The sequence below is a fragment of the Mytilus edulis genome, chromosome 4 (assembly GCF_963676685.1).
Source record: "Mytilus edulis chromosome 4, xbMytEdul2.2, whole genome shotgun sequence".
Taxonomy (NCBI): Eukaryota; Metazoa; Mollusca; class Bivalvia; order Mytilida; family Mytilidae; genus Mytilus; species Mytilus edulis.
Window position 1 is genome coordinate 13,448,492 of NC_092347.1, and position 19,456 is coordinate 13,467,947.

At 32.9% G+C, this 19,456-nt stretch overlaps 1 protein-coding gene across 1 annotated transcript in view; it reads left to right on the top strand.

Annotated features, from left to right (window-relative positions):
* LOC139519007 (ficolin-1-like) overlaps positions 1–19,456 on the top strand; it is a 90,584-nt gene that overhangs the window by 5,927 nt on the left and 65,201 nt on the right. The gene's annotated exons all lie outside the window — the stretch shown is intronic.

Sequence of the window (19,456 nt, forward strand, 5' to 3'; positions counted from 1 at the left end):
TAAAAGCATAATAAATTTAAAAAGAAGTTGAGGTGACATTAGCCAGATAAATAAAATCGAGCGATTATTTTTCAGTTTTTGGGACAGCCATTTTCCGCTTCGACTGTCGTTGGCCAATTTTCTGCTCAGAACGAATTGACACATTGCCGTTTTAAAATGAAAATACGGATTTTTTGTGTTATTAAAATTTGCTGTTACAAAACATTTGAAATTATTATAAATTAAGGAATGTATCTCCCTCATGCAAAGCTCTGATTCCTTTCACGGATTTGGCTATACTTTTTGGACCTTTTGGATTATAGCTCTTCATCTTTTATATAAGCTTTGGATTTCAAATATTTTGGCCACGAGCATCACTGAAGAGACATGTATTGTCGAAATGCGCATCTGGTGCAAGAAAATTGGTACCGTTAATTTTATTACTACCACTGGGTCGATGCCTCTGCTGGAGGACTATTAGTCCCCGAGGGTATCACCAGCCCAGTAGCCAGTACTTCGGTACTGGCATGAAAATACGGATTTTTTGTGTTATTAAAATTTGCTGTTACAAAACATTTGAAATTATTATAAATTAAGGAATGTATCTCCCTCATGCAAAGCTCTGATTCCTTTCACGGATTTGGCTATACTTTTTGGACCTTTTGGATTATAGCTCTTCATCTTTTATATAAGCTTTGGATTTCAAATATTTTGGCCACGAGCATCACTGAAGAGACATGTATTGTCGAAATGCGCATCTGGTGCAAGAAAATTGGTACCGTTAATTTTATTACTACCACTGGGTCGATGCCTCTGCTGGTGGACTATTAGTCCCCGAGGGTATCACCAGCCCAGTAGCCAGTACTTCGGTACTGGCATGAAAATACGGATTTTTTGTGTTATTAAAATTTGCTGTTACAAAACATTTGAAATTATTATAAATTAAGGAATGTATCTCCCTCATGCAAAGCTCTGATTCCTTTCACGGATTTGGCTATACTTTTTGGACCTTTTGGATTATAGCTCTTCATCTTTTATATAAGCTTTTGATTTCAAATATTTTGGCCACGAGCATCACTGAAGAGACATGTATTGTCGAAATGCGCATCTGGTGCAAGAAAATTGGTACCGTTAATTTTATTACTACCACTGGGTCGATGCCTCTGCTGGTGGACTATTAGTCCCCGAGGGTATCACCAGCCCAGTAGCCAGTACTTCGGTACTGGCATGAAAATACGGATTTTTTGTGTTATTAAAATTTGCTGTTACAAAACATTTGAAATTATTATAAATTAAGGAATGTATCTCCCTCATGCAAAGCTCTGATTCCTTTCACGGATTTGGCTATACTTTTTGGACCTTTTGGATTATAGCTCTTCATCTTTTATATAAGCTTTGGATTTCAAATATTTTGGCCACGAGCATCACTGAAGAGACATGTATTGTCGAAATGCGCATCTGATGCAAGAAAATTGGTACCGTTAATTTTATTACTACCACTGGGTCGATGCCTCTGCTGGTGGACTATTAGTCCCCGAGGGTATCACCAGCCCAGTAGCCAGTACTTAGGTACTGGCATGAAAATACGGATTTTTTGTGTTATTAAAATTTGCTGTTACAAAACATTTGAAATTATTATAAATTAAGGAATGTATCTCCCTCATGCAAAGCTCTGATTCCTTTCACGGATTTGGCTATACTTTTTGGACCTTTTGGATTATAGCTCTTCATCTTTTATATAAGCTTTGGATTTCAAATATTTTGGCCACGAGCATCACTAAAGAGACATGTATTGTCGAAATGCGCATCTGGTGCAAGAAAATTGGCACCGTTAATTTTATTACTACCACTGGGTCGATGCCTCTGCTGGTGGACTATTAGTCCCCGAGGGTATCACCAGCCCAGTAGCCAGTACTTCGGTACTGGCATGAAAATACGGATTTTTTGTGTTATTAAAATTTGCTGTTACAAAACATTTGAAATTATTATAAATTAAGGAATGTATCTCCCTCATGCAAAGCTCTGATTCCTTTCACGGATTTGGCTATACTTTTTGGACCGTTTGGATTATAGCTCTTCATCTTTTATATAAGCTTTGGATTTCAAATATTTTGACCACGAGCATCACTGAAGAGACATGTATTGTCGAAATGCGCATCTGGTGCAAGAAAATTGGTACCGTTAATTTTATTACCTAGTGTAAATCAATTTGACTGGGTTATTTGGGTACATTGAGACACGGAGAATAGCTACAGTATGGTCACATGACGTTACCATGCGATGCAAATTCGCAATCGGCCTTTCCGCCCACATCCATAATATTGTAAGGTCATACAAAAAAATCTCCTAATAATTTCAGCAATACGACAACAGTTGGAATCATAACAAAGTAATAACTGTACAAAGCATTCAACAACGAAAAGATCTTCAAGTTTTCGCAAAATTTCACTCGGCCAAATCAGTTATTTGTGTTTAATTTCCCTTTTTAAATGCCCCAAATGACGTAGTCCAGATTAGAGGTCACAGTTGAAAAACTTATTTACAAACAAAGTTTGCTTACACGTCTGGTATTTTCACCTTAAAACTGCATTTATAACTCATTGTTTAATATAAGGAAAGGCAATATAATATCAGAGCTATACATTGGGCACTGTTCATTGATATTTTTAGAACATTTGTGTACTTTTTCTGTTTTTTGTGTAAAGAATTTTCTTCCCACATTTCTCTTAAGACTCTCTTTACCCCACACATTAAATTTCTTAGTGCCTGCAGCTTGGTATAATAATATTCAAATATACAGCTTAAATTAGTCTTCAATTACACATAGTATCCAATAGTATTTAATGTAGGACTGATAAAATCTGGGACATAATGTGATAGTCCCTCTCCCAGAACTTGTGAAGGTGTGGTATGGCCTTGCCCACAGATATTTCATTGCATTTTAATATTTACTGATTTTAGGAACCTCTTTTCCATTAACTTTTTTAATTTACTGCTTACTGTACATCATCCCATAACATAAGTAACCAGATTTCCCTGCCTTTTTTCATTTCCACTTGAATTGGTATACATTAAATTTAATGATAGTCATAACATATTTTGTTTTAAAAATATAATTTAAAAATATAATTTTTAATTGTATAATTTAGTTTGATTCTGTTTATATTATTTCAATTTTTAATTATTTTTATGTGACTTGTTTTAAAATGTAAAATATGCCACGCAAGAAAAATTGTGATATTGTACATGAAGGTAGACAATCAGGACCATGTGTTTACTGTCGGTTACATGAAAGAACAGACCGATATATCCATCTGGTGCAAAAAAAGGAAAGTGCTCTTGAATTTTACACTTTTGTAAAACAAATATACCTTATTGAGGATGAAGGGTGCATTTGCAGAAAATGTGAACTGAAATTAATTTGAAGCTATGATCAACAAAAGCTAAATCAAGATATCTAGGATGAAGCTACTCCAGTAAAACAACAGTGTCTTCCACATGAATGTCCTCCAAGTAAGAAGAAGGCATTGTGTTATCTTGCAAAACACAACTTGTGTAACTCAGATGAAAAACTTATACTAGTAACAACCTCTGTTGAAATTGGACCATTCGAAACTTGCTTATATGTAGCATTTGACAAGAAATATCTCCAACCTGGTAATGAGCAAGTAACACTGGATATTTGTCACATTCACTATATGTACTTTAAAAATTATGCTGCAAGATCAAACTGCTGTATATGCGATGTTAACAATAAGATTAGTGCTCTGGAGAAAAAAGTAAACAGTAACATAGCATCAATCCTTAAATACAATGGAATGCCTGGATAATACTGCCAGACTCATGAAAACTCATGTAAAGCTTTATGTTCAAGACGCTATCAAGACAAAACTACCAGACATTCACTGCTTTGATTTATTTAAGGAAATCAAGAAAATAAATCCCACATTATGGAACTTCATCTATGTATTAACATCAAATGAGGGAGAAGAGAAAATTTGGAGACAGAGTTATTTTTCATGGAATAAGCATTATATGCCAGAGGATATGCAACAAAAATGTAGGCTTTTTCCTAGACTTTACATTGCCAGTTGTATCTTTCATGCCAACAGCTCACATTTTGTTCAGCCACTTCATCTACTAGCATCTGATATATTAGATAAGTACAGTAATTCCTCATCGGTCTCTTGACTATAAATTCCAGACTTGGTGCCGGAATTTCAAAGGACACATGAAAGAGGATTATTACAAACAGAGTTATGCAACTAAATAGAGATAATACCATCAGTTCGGAAAGTTTCGCTTTAGCTTCTTTCGATAATCTTGACAAAAATCAAAGCTATGCATTAGTAGGATCTGGAAAAGGCAAGTCAGGTTTTCATGGTACAACTATTCAGGCTGTGATACCTAAGCAAAGTGAAAAGAACGAAAATCTAGATATTGCATCGCCTGAACATATTGAAAAAATAGATCACAGAAAGCGAATTGAAATGTCTAGCAATAGAACCTTACCATCAGACATAATCAAATCCTTGAAAGAACCCAACAACTTAATTGGTGAACCATCTAAGCTTTAAAACTGGTGGATTTTCATGAATCTGAAGTTGAAATACATCAATGGAATACATTTCAGAGTATGTTGATATCCTATGGCTTTGTAAAGGATCATGTAAAGGAGAAGCACATTATCATACCAGGTCTAAAAACATATCTATCATATTCTCAAAAGACAGCCGAAGCTTCAACGTTTCATTCAATTGCAGTACTTGATGATCCCGCCGATTCCAAGGAGACAGTTGTCAAAACACTAAATATTTTGCATGATCGGTTTCAGATTGGAAATAAATACAGTACCTAGTTGTTGTTGATGATGGCAAGTCATATGATCATCTCATTAAACTGAAAGCGGAATATGGGTGTGTCTTAGACTGGGTTTTACCATATCCAGGAGATTGGCATATTTTGAAAAACATCTTACCAATATTCATCAAGATTTTTCTATGATGCGGGATTGAAAGAATTAGCAGGAATTTACCATCATGGTGCTACGCTGAAAGTGTTTACAGAGTGTACAAAGTTTAGTGTTACCCACAGATTCTTTTGTCATGTATGGGAGGCAATGCTCAGATGCCAAATAGATGCATACAAAAATCAGGAGACAGTAATGGATTGGCGTAAAGAATTAGACATTGTGTTGAATACTGTGTTGAGGTCTTGTGATCATACACCTGACACAAGTGAAAAGTGCGCCGGAGATATGTTAGATTGTGAGATTTGGAAAAGTTTATTACAAGAGAAATCAAAACTTAAAAGCTTGCTTGATGGTGTGTGCACTAATTTTGATCAATGGAGGGTCCATAATTGTACAGCCAGTGCTACATTTCAGTTCTGGGACACATTTGTCCACACAGATTTTATGGCTTATCTGGGATTATACACTGGAATTAGAAGCAGAAACTGGAATCTAAGGAATGTTTCGCTTAAAAAACTGGCATGCTTATTTTATGTATTTGACAGACACAACTACCTCCATATGATTCCTTACCACTTAGCTGATCTTCAGACTTTTCCACAATCAGTTCTAGACCATTTTGAGGCAGGATGTTTTTCCGTTTCCATCACTGGAAAAAAATATTACTGTGTTGCGTTGGATGAGGCTCATGAAATGGAAAGTAATCTAAAAACCAAGCAGGCAATAAATTCATTTAGCCCATCTCTGGCTACACTAACACATTACTTGCCACATAGAGCTGAAACATTGCACAATATTAAAACCCAGTTGTGTATAGAAAAAGTGATTCACAATACCGGGAGTCCAACAAGCCATTCATTGAAACCGAAGAACTTACTATCAGGCAGTATTTGAGTGAACTTAACACCACATCATTATTTCAGGGGAATTCTGAGTGTCCACTTGTACACATTTTCCAAAAAACAATGGCAACAACAGATCAGTCTAACAGCATGTTAAATTATAGGGAGTATGGGAACACAGACATGCAAAAGTATATAACATGCTTTCTTATTAAATCCACTGAATTATCTGCTAAACAGATGCATGGAAGAATGCGAATGAATGTAAAAACCTTTGCGCCAATGAAAATTAGTATGCATAAACAGAAAAAGGAAATCAAAGACAACCAAACAGTGATTTCTTGCCTTCGCAAACAGATTGCATTTTCGAAGCACACTCAGAAACCAGTGACAGACTTGGATCAATTTATTTCGCTTCCAAGAGCAATAAGTGATGCCTCAGGCCAACCTGTAAAAGGTACAAAATCAAATGCGTTGAAAGTAATCAAATCAACCTATGAAGCTGCTTTTCTGTCGTCACTTCCAGTCATTGATGAATCTGTTCAAAGTAATGTAATTCTTGAAGGAATGTTTCTGATTTTACCGCCTTATTCTATGTGTATATTTCTCAAAGCACAGGACAGCATTTCAACCAGCAATTTCAGTAAAGGAAATGTATGACAAAATCATATGTGAAAGTGCTTTAGATAAGCATGTTACTCTTGTTAAAGATTTCCGTGAGAGGATGTGGTAGCGTGTAATGTTAGAAGTCGAAATGATTCCCAATGCAGAGGCGTTGAAAATGCATTGGCTAAGATGTTGCTGGGTAATGCAATACTGGAAACAAGGAAACACCAACTTTATGTCACTGCCAGATTTGAATAGTTATGGATGGAATATATCAGATGGAGGAATTACAGTTGTGTGGGACACTGAAATAATTTAAAAACAGTAAATGATACCATACAGTGGTATACCAAGGGATGTTCCTGTAAAAGTGGTTGTACAACATTAAGATGTAGTTGTAAAAAATCTGCAAACAAGTACTGTTCACCAGGGTAAGTGTGTAAACTGCGTTAACTAGCCAACAAATCTGAACCAAGCTGTTGATGATCCAGATTCTGATTTAGAAGACAGTGAACAAGAAGAAGACATTTCCTATGAATCTGATTCAGAAACAGATATTAATGAGTTTGCAGCAGATACATCTGGAAATTCATCAACTGCTTACAAAAACTACTGGGACACTTTTGAGAAATACATTTTTGCAGTACCTACAGATTAATGTAAAATCCCATATATATACATGAAATTACTGCATACTCCCAGGGACTTCCCTTTAATTTCATTTGATTTGTTCTATTGTCCCATACTAGAATATATATGGTTTAGGGGTGGGGATCTGAACCGTTTACAAGATACTAGCACTTTCTCAAATTGAACAGGGTTGGGTGACCCCCAGGGACTTCCCTTTAATTTCATTTGATTTGTTTTATTGTTCCATACAAGAATATATATGGTTTAGGGGTGGGGATCTGAACCGTTTACAAGTTAATAGCACTTTCTCAAATTGAAAGGGGTGGGGAGGACCCCTAGGGACTTCCCTTTAATTTCATTTGGTTTGTTATATCGTCCCATACAAGAATATATATGGTTTAGGGGTGGGGATCTGGACTGTTTACAAGATAATAGCATATTATCAAATTGAAGGGGGTGGGGAGGACCCTCAGGGACTTCCCTTTAATTTCATTTGGTTTGTTATATCGTCCCATACAAGAATATATATGGTTTAGGGGTGGGGATCTGAACCGTTTACAAGTTAATAGCACTTTCTAAAATTGAAGGGGGTGGGGGCGACCACCAGGGACTTCCCTTTAATTTCATTTGGTTTATGATATCGTCCCATACAAGAATATATATGGTTTAGGGGTGTGAATCTGGACTGTTTACAAGATAATAGCATATTATCAAATTGAAGGGGGTTTTGAAGGACCCCCAGGGACTCACCCTTTATCTCATGTTATGTGTTTTATTGTCCTATAATCATTTCTGCAGACTGCGTGTGTCTATCACTAACAGTTTTCAAGTTATATTCATTTGAAAATTTTAGAAAAAAAAATCCCATAGGTTTCTATAGTAAACCCCTCCCCTCTTTCTGTCCCCCAAAATACCCCTTAATAGACCCCAATGCACAAACGATAGATTGATGGCTCACCTAGATATATTAGTCTAACATTCTATGAAATCCTAAGAAAATCTGACAGGCGGTTTTTCTTCAAAGTTTCATTGTGATTTATGAATAATAAATTATGAAAATGAGTGTCTTGTTAAGATGAAATAATTGGTCTTATAATATGCATAAAATCAAAGAAAATAGATTATTTTCTAAATGTCTTCCTATGAACCTAATAGTTATCAAAAGTACCAGGATTATAATTTTATACGCCAGACGCGCGTTTCGTCTACATAAGACTCATCAGTGACGCTCAGATCAAAATAGTTAAAAAGCCGAATAAATACAAAGTTGAAGAGCATTGAGGATCCTAATACCTAAGATTATATTCATCTTAAATAGGAGTATATTAACTATTTCTTAATTATTCCCCCTCTCCTCCCCTCCCCCCCCCCCCCAAAAAAAAGGGAATACAACACCCAAATTCAATTTGTCAGCAAATCCGCCCCTAAAAATTTAAGACCAAATTCCCTTTAAATAAATCTCTATTTCAGTTTCTGAATATGTAAGTGGGCCCCGTTGTAAAACTTAAATGAAATAGAATTATTGGTACTTAAACCATAAAATAAAACCAAATGAAATTAATATTGCCATCAAACTGTAAAATTCCTAATATTATTATATCAAGTATATTTCTATTGAAATACTCTTATGAGAGATCAATTTTGTTTTCTCCTTTGAAACCCCCCATTACAAGTCCAAGTCTAAGTTGGCCTCTTGTTACCAGGAATTCATTTGTCCTTTAATATCATTTTAAACAGAAAAGAATGAATAGTTTAAATTTTCCTGTTAATCTCCTGTATTTAAAAACACAATCATTATATATAATTAGACAACAACAGATATTTTATTTTTAATCCCCTTAAGAGCCTTATGAAATATAAATGATAAAGTAAAAGCAAGTTATTTAATTCTATAATATAAAGTGAAATTTTTGTTCTTATTTCACCTACTTAGATTTTGAGTTTGGGCAAATATTATGTTTGGACCACCACCCCTATTTCCTTAAAATGGTTGGCGGCCCCTTTTTGGGGGGACATATGGTAACAGGTTAGAACCCTCCCCCCACAAAAAAAAACCTGGATGAGTTCCCTTAACATTAGTTTATGTATTAGATAAGGCCTCAACAAATGATTTATGATTTTTACACCCATGGACAATATTAATTATCCCACATCTCCTGTTAATTAATTCACACATAGAAATGTAGATTGGTCATAATGAACATCAATAAAAGGGAAGAATTCAGCTGCTGAAAAGGTGTAATTAGACCATGTTTCAATATTCATTATATCTACCTCAATTTGGCTCAAACATGACAATGCATGACATGAAGGATAAAAGTTAAAATCATTTAAGTGGTATATGTTATTGAGATATCAACCAAACATCACAATATGAGGCACTTTTATAAGAAAATTTTCTCTATTTGAACGCTTCCAGGTTTTCTTAGAGAAGAAAAAAAAAAACAATTCAGGTTTTCACATTATTTTAAACCATTTATATGTTCATTTCTTTAAGTCAATATAACTATTATAGGTTACCAAACATAGAAAGCATAGTTCTTTTAGTTGACATAAAGTTGGATGTGGGTGCAAAGCTAGTTGTTAGATATATTAGCTACCTTTTAATACCTTAATATACTGAAATACATCCCCACTCCCTGACCAAACTTGCCATTCAAGGTTATTGTAACAACTATTGATCAGTTTAACTATAGTCTTGTTTCAAAACAAATGTGATACCAATGTTTATATATGTATATGTATTTGACAAAGTAGCAGATGTTGCCATATTTCTGATATGAAATGCAGTTGAACATGAGTCGGGTCATTTAGAGTACCATAAAATTGTTCACACCAGTTCAAAGTGTCCTTCATGACATACTGATTAGTTGTCCATAGGGTTGATCGTGTTACCGTTTAGGATGTCAAACAGGAGTTAGTACAGATTTCTCAAAATTTTATGTTTACTTAATATAAGTTAAAACCACAATGGCATCATGATATGTTGTACATTTGAATGTTTGTCAGCTGTGGTGTTTTTAATTTCTAAAGTCAACACTTCTTGGCCAGACTTTTGTACAATAACTGCTTCAAAGACTGCTGTTCCAAATGTAATTCATGTTGACACAGTTTTGTTTTGAGAAGCAATTCTTTACAAGACTGTGATACATATTGTACCTATTCAATGTATAAAATTGTGTATAGCACCGACAATTGATCTCGTTCTTGGTTCTACCACACATACTCAGGCATAACATGTTAGTCACTGACTGTGACATGCATTGTTCAGTATCAAAGATTGTATATTTGTTCCACAGTTATGTGAATTTTACTCCTTGAAAATGTAGTAAATAATCTTTAGCCATTCATTAAAACCAAACAGAATTCATGTTATAATGATTTTAACTATTTTGGGTTTTCCTGTTATGCTCAAGTATTAGATGATAGTAACTAAGAATTTAGAACATGATTTCTAGAGCAAAAAAAATGTCTATGCAAGTCAGATGTGAAAATATCTTTCTTTTTAATTATCTTAGATTACATGACAATAAATACTTTTTGAAAAGCGTGTTTAAAATCAAAATAAACTGTGTAGATGTACATATGTGTTACCATTTTACAATTAAGAACAGAAGATGTGTAAAAAAATTAAGGATGCTACATGTATAAAGACCTTCACGATCTAGGCAATGTGTGGTAGTGAAAAACATACATATTTTTTTACTTCTCCTTGTTGAAATTCACCAATTAATATGTGCTTGATAAAATTTCTTTTTACCATATTACAGCCTGTAATGGTTCACCACATTTCCCATGTCATTGGAATAGAATATTCCATTTTTAGTGTCTTCTTGTATGTGTGGTAAAGTGGCTTGACTATTTCCAATGCCAGGTTCCCTGGGCGAGATTATTGAAGCTGAATAGGTTATTTCTTTTTCTTGGTGGCATTTATACAAATTTAATTACTTTTGATTTTGTTTAATTGTTTGATTTTGTTTATTATGTTATTTTTCTATTAAGTTTGCAATATTATTTTATCTTCTGTTCTATTGTTGCATAAAAAAATCTGGGTCCAAAACAATTTTAATAATTTAAAATCAATATTCATTAACATTCATAATTAATGATTGTTTGCAGGGAACCTATATATTAGTAAGTTTACCTCTCTTGAATGTCTTAAAGGTTATTAAATTGATTTGATAGTCGGTGGAGGTGATACTAATGCTATGTTTGTTATTTCAGATTCTCCTTTATAGTGTTATATAATCTCAACATTAGGTATTGGTTTAATTTTTCAATGTATCTCATGCCAACTTTTTTTTTTTACAATAACTATCTTTACTTATTAAAATAAGAAATTGTTGAGACAATTTTCAACATAGAACCATGAACAATGCAGTTTTGAATGTTAAATAACTTAATTCCACAACAAACAACAAATTATTGAGGTCTATGGAAATTAGCAAGACCACTTTCATTGATAAAGCCCACTAACATATTATTTCTGTACAAATTGTTAAGATGACAGTAATTAGATATTTCTTTGGAATATTTCTAACTGGTTTTATTAGTAAATTGGCTTGAGAAAAAAAAGTGTAAAGTGTAAGTATGTCAGTATTATAAGGAGTTAATTTGTTAATTTGTTATGTTTTTTGTTTGATAACCCCTTTCTGGCTTTGCTGGTAGTTGATTTTTTATTTGTTAAAGCCAGGAGTAGAACTCTGTGTACCATTTAAATATTAAATCGTGTTTCTGGAAAAGGGATTTTAATTTTAAATATGCAAAATTATTTAAATTAGCTTGATACTTTAAAAGTTTAATCATAAGTCATATAGCTATAGCTAAGTTTATCAAAATTATCAGACAGCTATTCTGTTTCATTTTAATTAATACTGATTCAGATTTAAATTGGTTTAATAAAGAATTTAGGAAAACAAATTACTTCAAATGTTTCTGGCTTAATTTTAACTGGCATATTATTCAATAAATTATAAATTTCTTCTAGTCTTACATTATTACCATCAAAAAATTATTTAAAATGTACAAATTAAAAATTTGGAAAGGAAACATTTAAGATATAAAGTTTTCAATTTCCAAACAAAAATATGATTAGCATGTACTTATAGTTTTTAAGATTATTTGTTTTTTTTCTAAAACACAATTCAAGTCATTAAAAAAAAAGAAATATGAAATGAAATAAATTTTTTATATAATTTTTTTTTTACATCTACATAAATGAAATGTATTTATAATGAAGTATTATTTTACACAAACACAAAGCTCAATTTTAATGAACAAAATTCATTTAGTGTACTACAGTTAAATTTAAAAATAAATGTAAAATGTATGAATTAATTACAAAAGGTGTTTTTTTGGTGGTTCAGTAACACGAGTTCTGCTCATGATTCAGTTCAAAGGACACTTGTATTTTTTATTCAAAAAATTGAAGAAAAAAAAATAGAAAGATCTTTGTGTCCTTATATATATAAAGTTTTCAAAAGAAAATCATTGAAAAATTGTATCTTTATTAAAGTTAAATGTGTTTCTGTCATTTGCACTGGATTGCTAGAGGGCCTCTTGACATTGTAATTATGCTCAAATTAAATACATTTCTGATCTTCAGGTACATTATAAAAACAGTTAATAAAGATTTTTCTTTCATGGTAAAATCTAATTATAACACAGAAATCAAATAATTCAACACAATTCTTTTTCTCATAAAAATTAAAAAAATATTTAAAAATTGTGATGTGAATAGTATCTGTAAACCAGAATTGTATTTAACATTAGCATTAGAAATGTCATGAGTGTATCCACCAATAAAACCGGTGGACGTGTTTAAATCAAATTAAAGCTATCACTTCTGTTCATCCTCATGCTTATAGGCAGTAGGCAGTAATATTTTTAGGAAAACAAATATAGAATGAATAATTTTCCTAGTTCAATGCTTGTACAATGTAGATAAGCAAGAAATAAGTGATTTAAAATATGTGTTACTAGAAAAATTAACATTAATGACATATTTGTTATGTTATTATTTTTGAAATTCCAGAAGGACCACATTTAGATGTAAATAATTTTGAATATTTACAAGAATTTATTGTATGCTCAAACTTGTCAAAAGTATTTATTGAAGCAAAGACAAAATTATTTGAAAGGGAATATTTTTTTCTGACTACCAGATATATTTGAGAAGAATATATAGCATTATACTATTGGTTTATTAGTTTTTACTTATTAAATGATAAAACAAGTTCTTGTTTAGGTGGGAAATTAATAAAATTTATTTTAGTATTTTTAGGAATTGATTTGGAGATATTATTTTTAAAGAAAAACACACTTTTCTAAAAAAATAAATGATATTATTTTTTTATTTTATTCTTTGTACATTCATATAAATGGGAGACTTGTCTTGGATGAGAGTTGTCAATTGCATAGCCAGATCTAGGGGAGGGGGTAAACATCGGTTGATTATATAGCGAATCACTTCAGCATGACGACTTTTGTTTGAGTTCAGTCAGCGGGTACCCCCTTATGAAAAGTTCTTGATCCGCCACTGAATTTATAAAAAATATGGAAAACATAATAAATTATTTAACAGAAGGCAAATTATTTGTGAAGAAAAGATATTACTGGACGTGTTTCAATCGGAAATGCTGTATCATCAATGTTCAGATCAAACGTGCCCTCAACTAAACTTATCGCTATTTCCATGTTACTTTAGGAACTTTTAACTTCTTATAAAGATTTATGATGTTATCTTTTGAAATTTATGTTAAGAGTCGTGATTCGCATCACGAAAATTAAGGCAAAAATAATGTCCTTGTCATTTCCTGTCGCCGCCCTTTCTTTGTTTATGTTTGGCATGTGGTTTAAATCGAGTAAATCCCCTTTGATCGTTCAATTTTTGGGCTTGTTGAATCGACACAATGCCGTTTTACCTGGCGAGTTTTTCTATCAATAGGCATTTTCTGTTCATAAAATCAGGAGGTATCATTCATATAAAGGAAATCCCGTTACCATTCCGTTTTGTATTACAATTTACATTTTTTTTTTAAGTGTGAACTTCAACCATCAAATTTGCAAGAAAGTCTTGAGTATTAACTCTTTAAATATGAACACAGTGACAGTCTGAAACCTTCCGTATCAAATGATATATGTAGTTAATTTTGGGAGAAACTTAAAATGTATTTTCGCTGACGTTTTCGTAACGGCATTGCGGTTTTTAAAAAAAGCCATTTTTTTAATCCAAAATCACGTGACTATAATAATAAAATCGACGCCATTATGGGATTTGCTGTCCGGCTGTTTCCGTAACGTTATTGCATGGCATTCCGGTAATACTCGGCAAATTCCGGAAAATACACCTCAGTGCTACGTTTTCAGTGAAAAACATTACAAAGTAGTGTACAAAACGGCTAGAGGTATAGGGAGAGGGTTGAGATCTCATAAACATGTTTAACCCCGCCGCAATTTTGAGCCTGACCCAAGTCACGAGCCTCTGGCCTTTGTTAGTCTTGTATGATTTTTAATTTTTAGTTTCTTGTGTATAATTCGGAGTTTAGTATGACGTCCATTATCCCTGTACTAGTATACATATTTTGTAAGGGGTCAGCTGAAGGACGCCTACGGGTGCGGGAGTTTCTCGCTACATTGAAGACCCCTTAGTGGCCTTTGGCTGTTGTCTGCTCTATGGTCGGGTTGTTGTCGTTCGGTCCTTTCTCAATTTTACAAAACAATTATTTGCATACTGGAAAGTATATTGTGTAAATAAATAGATAATAATAATAATAAAAAATATATTAAATAAACGCATTTTTTGCAAGTTTCACACATAATTTAGAAAGTTTCTTTCAAAAAGTTGACTTTTCCAAACAGTGTTCATTATGTATATTGTTGAATTATTTCTTTTGTCGATTCGTCCATATTAAAATAATTTTCTTCTCTGTTGAGGCTTATGATAGAAAGATTTCACATTGAATGTACTAAATCTTGGGTCCGACGTCAGTGAACTTTTCAATCTTTGAACTTCTATTTTGTAACCACGTAAAAGGATCATTTTAATGAATCTGTTATTTTTCTACATTGTTGAAGCATATGATAAAACGATCATAACATTTCAATTTTCATATATCATGCATTATCAGCCCTCTATCAATATCAGTCCTCGAACCATGCGGCTCTTGGGCTGATATTGAACCTAGGGCTGATAATACATGCGATATGAACAATGCCATGTAATAGTCTGATATTATTGAATAACTTGGGTAGAATGTAGTAGATGTATAAAATATAAGTTCCAATTCGAAACTTAGATGTACTAGTATCTCATTTGATACATTTCTTGAATCCCCTTTCTTTTAAAAACAGTTGAACGACCTTTTTTTATTCGAGTCTTATGTAGACGAAACACGCATCAGGCGTACCCTGATTATAAGCCTGGTATATTTGATGAGTTTTTTTGGCATCATATAATACATTAAATGTCTACACAAATTTAACACTTTTTCAGGTAATGACAAGCTCTATACTTTGACATCCCAAGCAAATTATGAACTCTTGATAAGAATGAAAACTTTTGAAAATGAAAATGGATATGCTAGATATAGCGACTTCAAAGTGGGTGATGTGGCCTCCAAATTTAAATTACAATTGTCAACATTTACAGGAAATGTAGGCGAGTCATAGACTTGTCTACGTGATGGTTACAATGGGATTTATATTTATTTTTACGTATCGCTCTATAGTTTACAAAAGTTCAAATATGTTCTTTTTATGACGTTGCAAAATTTCAATTAATACGAAGAAGGAGATGTGTTGGTAAATGCAAATGCGACAGACCCCTCGACTAAAAAAAACCCAAAACAAAACCAGATACTATTATTTCTTTTCAAGCGTTTTATGCAATTTGGAAAATAACTACTAACAACTAAAATAACGAGGTCCAAATTGATAGCCGGCGTAAACACGATGAAGGCAATAAAACCCACGATCTAACACTCACACAAAATTTAGAAAATATCAAAATATATCAGTATAACGACATGATCAGATGACAATACTTATACTAAAATCCGGGTTAAAAATAAGAGGTAGGTACTTTAGTTAAGTCATGGACCTGTGTTTTCTAGTGTTTACTGAAAATAACGTTTTGTATACTGATTTAAAACGGTTTAATGTATATTGGATACTTATTGTTTATTGAATGATTCAGAAAGGTGGCAAACGATTGTATAAAAGGCAGGTTGATAGTTACTGCCATTTAAAGTAAAGTGTAAACGGGCCATGTTTTTGTCGCACAGCGAACAAATTCACATTATTATAATTATAAAACATATGAAACTATATGTCAAACCCATTGATACATATCTTTTTAGTTGGCCATTTCTATTTGTTTCATTGCTCAATTGTTCAGAAATAAGCACAAATCACAACAGGATATCAAATTAACCAAAAAACAGTGTCTGGTAATATTCTATACATTCCCAATCGAAAGACTGGTATCTGAGATTATGTGTTTTCTATAGAAAGAATTCGAATATAAAACACAAACCTGCTGTATTATCAAATTTTGAAAGTGAACAATTGTACAATTATTAAAGGATTCACTTTGATAACTGTTTAATATGAAATAAGGAGATTTGTTATGATTGCAATTGAGACAACTATCAACCAGAAACCAACTCACTATAACAAACATTTGAAAAGAACTTGGCTCATTAGACAGATACAAAGCACAAAACAACTAACAAAAACACTCACAGCTACTGTATGCTAGTTCAAAGCCAATAACAACTAATGCAAATTGATTTGCCTAAGGTACAAGATCAATCAGTTCACATTTTATTGTATAGACGTTATTTATACAAACAGTCTAGGAAAAGATGAAATTGTACAATGCCATAATATAAGTATCGACAGAATGTAGAACCGTAATTGTTAATAACTGTAGAGCAATACATATTACGTAATGTTTAAATTTATTGTTAACAAAATCAATATAAGTACCGATAAAAACAATATTCAAAGATCTAATTACAATATTCAATGATAATATTATTTTAAGGACCGATAAGCTTAGACGAATCTTATCTAAATGTACATTGAATTCTGTTTACAGGAGACTCCCTTATAGACTCTCATAATGCTATGAAATTTAGTACAAAAGACCAGGATAACGATGTTTATAATGAAGGAAGTTGTGCTGTAGATTATAAAGGCGCTTGGTGGTACGCTCAGTGTCATGCTTCTAACTTGAATGGACTTTACCATGCTGGAGATCATACATCCTATGCTGACGGGGTGAATTGGCTTGCATGGAAAGGCTACAAATACTCAATGAAGGAGACAACAATGATGATACGGCAATTGCACTAAATCAATTGTTTTAAATAGAATAAGGAAAAGTTAAAACAGTTGTTTTTGGGTACATGTTAACACAATTTGTTCTAGGAAAATGTTCGCCGAAGCGTCTTGGGTGAATGAAAAGGAAAGATCAGTTATGCTCAGTTATGCTTAAGTATACATGTTACCTCAATAATTTGCATGCAGAAATGCAAGTCCAGATCCGGAATAGGTCTTGTTGATGTAGAGCAATCTGTAAAATTGAACCTTATCCTATACAAGCGATTGTATATTGACATGATCATCATGAATTTGGTAATTTGTGTACACATACTTTTGTTATCATTTATTGACACCTACTCCAGAAGTCAGGAATATGACAGTTATGTGCATTCGTTTGATGTGTTTTATCTTTTGATTTTGCCATTTGATTTGGGACTTTCCGTTTTGAATTTTCCTCGGATTTCAGTATTTTTGTGATTATCATCAATTATCCAAATATGCTTCATTTTTGGGCCTTTAAAGAATACTGTTCGGTTTCAGCTAAGGGTTCGTGTTAAAGGCCGTACTTTTACCTTGAATGGTTTACTGTACAAATTGTTGCTTAGATGGAGAGTTTTCTCATTGACACTCATATCACATCTTCTTATATCTACTCACGACAGCATGTTTAAATACTTAAGTCTTGGATGAAGTCGACATATTAAAGGCTTGATAGGTTATAACATGACATGCTGCATCCTATATTGTGTATATTTCACATGTGTCCGGTTTGCTATAATATTTGCAAACATTTGTTTTTAATATTTTAAGCAGTGTTACTAATCGTTTTAAAGAATTTCTACAACAAGGGCATCAGGCTTCATATATAATTCAGTGAAAATGGTAACTTTCTAATGATGGTCCTAAAAATTTAAATGAATTCTAGCATATTTAAATTACTGTCGATATCAATTCCATTGTCTAGTGGGAACTTTATGAAACCTAAAGTGTTTTACGACGGAGGACACATGCGGAGCCGGATCTGCTTACCTTTACTGAGCACCCGAGATCACCCCGTGGGGTTCGTTTTGCTGTTGTACCCCTGTTTGTGAAATGTTTACCTATTGTGTTCTTTTTTTTCACACAGTATTGTCAACATAAGGGAATTTAATGCGACTGTCATTCAAATGAGAGGTTTATCGGTTTAAAACCAGATTCAATCCACCATGTTTTACATCAGAAAATGCCTGTACCAAGTCAGAAATATGACAGTTGTTGTCCATTCGTTTGATGTGTTTTATCTTTTGATTTTGCCATTTGATTAAGGTCAAGTAACAGTAAATGAACGCCGTCTAGCGGATTCCGCGAAATATTGCGACGTTTTGTACGAATTACGTCCCTTTGACCAGATTTTGCAATGTTAAAATTTCAACCGGCGACTTTTCAATGGGACAACGGTAAATCTGACGGAAAGTATGTATCTTCTAGGAGAAAGAACTTGTTTGCTAAAATTGAAGAAATGCTACAGGATTTTGAAAATGAATATGAAAAGTCATGAAGACGACCTTCAAAACGAAAATCAGGTGTTTGAGTTTGGATATCTGCCGACCAGTTAAAACAAGTGTGAAAACTGTTGACCACTGTTGCTCACCACTATTTCTACAGAAAAACAGTGCGGTCTCGACAGTATATTGAACTCTGACACAAAATAGTACTTTTGATGTCATTGTTTACTTAAACTAACCAACAAATATGCAGAAATGAAACTTCTGGTGAAAGGGAAATATAGTTAAACCATTTTGAGTCAAAATTCACTTGTCTATGAGTTTGCGTTAAAAATTCAGGATTAATGCGCTACATAGTACACTAATTTAAGATTTCAAGAAAACAGGGAGTTATTATGGTAGTACCTGTGTTTTCAAGATCAGAAATTTCATATAAGACTTTAAACATTGGTTGAAAATTGACATGTAGAAAGGTGATACATGTACAATTCAGGATATACCTGGTTTCCTTGAAGTTAAACTTAAGGTAAAATATTTAGATAGCTGTGAAAATTGCAAGATTCGGTTGAACAGATAGGGATTTTTAATTGGTGGTCTGACACCTTTATTTTCGT